The 1,491-nt window shown below is 39.5% G+C and overlaps 1 protein-coding gene across 1 annotated transcript in view; it reads left to right on the top strand.

The window, feature by feature from the left end:
- The window catches only part of LOC119588297 (glycine-rich protein 5-like), a 3,481-nt gene that overhangs the window by 1,247 nt on the left and 743 nt on the right, over positions 1-1,491 (top strand). The window lies entirely within an intron of this gene.

Consider the following 1,491-nt stretch of genomic DNA (forward strand, 5'->3'; position numbering starts at 1 on the left):
GTCACTACGATTACATATAAAACACAACAAAAGAAAGAGATACATGAATACCTACCCGAACAATAATTTATTCAGGGAACATGAGAACTGTATCTAAATATAACCCCATATGCAAATTCCTATTTCGCAAGCGCTGTTCACGATAATTCAGTTGAACTTTGAAATCGTATGCATCTGCGGGGCTGCATTTCGCAACACCAAATCGGCTTATGATGGTGGAGGTTCGTCTGGCAATGCTTTATGGCAATGGTGCACGTCGATATCCATTGGTAAAACTTTAATTGAATTTAACTTCATTCACTTTCACTTCAGCCAAACGAAAGAATGGATAAATAAGTGAATTTTATGAATAATAATGCGATGAATAACACAATAAGTGATCTTGAAAGCTAGTATTCTAACGAAAGATATTGAGGCGGACGGGGAAATCTCAAGCACCAAGTCGAATGGCAAGCCAGATCGTCCTCGTGACTAAACATAATTTTGACGGAACTGGATTTCCCATCATCTATCTTTTACCCTTTTTTTTCCTTTTTTTCTTTTCACTTAATGGCGTGTGTGTGTTCTTCTCCAGATTTGCCATTAATTAATCTCGTAAAAGAGGTAGATAATTAGGAGAGAGAAATACACTCTCCTTTCGCAGACCAACTAGTTCAGATACAGGATACAAGCATATTAAATGTTGATCTTTTCTGTTGGTGTGGTAATACTCGACCGTTATATAATACCTGGCAACTGTTAGTGCCGTAGGTCTGAGGAAGGGATAAGTGACTATAAATACAGTAGGGAAACCGAACCGATACCACACTATCTCGCAGTCGCAACGAACCGAGAAGAAATATGAAACTCTCCCGCACTCTGGTAAGTACCCTTTACATGTACATTAGACTGAATTCGATTGAATTAAAATGCGAGACTGAATTCGGCTGAGAAATCGTTTAGACTGTATAAGATTTGGGTAAGATGTGACATTCATTTTCCGAAATCATTTTGCAAAATAACGTTACACTGGATTCGATTGAGGAAACGTGAATTGATCTGAGAGAGTTCACTTCGAGAAATATTAAGTGTGAAATTAACTGAGGTAATGACAGTAACGCATAAACATTAGATTCAATTCGGCTACGGAATCGCTGGCCCGGATTCAGCCGAGGAAACATGGGGAATGAACTACAGTAATTAAAGTTAATTATTCTTGACTCAATTAGTGAAATATGAAACCGAATAAACTTACAGAAGATTCAGAGTTCAGTGAATTAAATTGATTAATAAATTTAGCTATAGAAATGCAAGATTTCACACTTCAGAGTTCAGCTGAGGAAAAATTTGAGTGGATTAATTTAATGATTAAATTTACTGAAATGCGAGGCCGAATGAAGCAGCTGAAGCGCTAGCCTGACGCCCTTTCGCTCGTTCCAGGTGGCGGTCGCGGCCGTGACGGCGCTCCTCTGCCTGGCGGCGGCGGACCCGCAGCCGGAGGAATATGATGGC

Source organism: Penaeus monodon, chromosome 23 (assembly GCF_015228065.2).
Source record: "Penaeus monodon isolate SGIC_2016 chromosome 23, NSTDA_Pmon_1, whole genome shotgun sequence".
NCBI lineage: Eukaryota > Metazoa > Arthropoda > Malacostraca > Decapoda > Penaeidae > Penaeus > Penaeus monodon.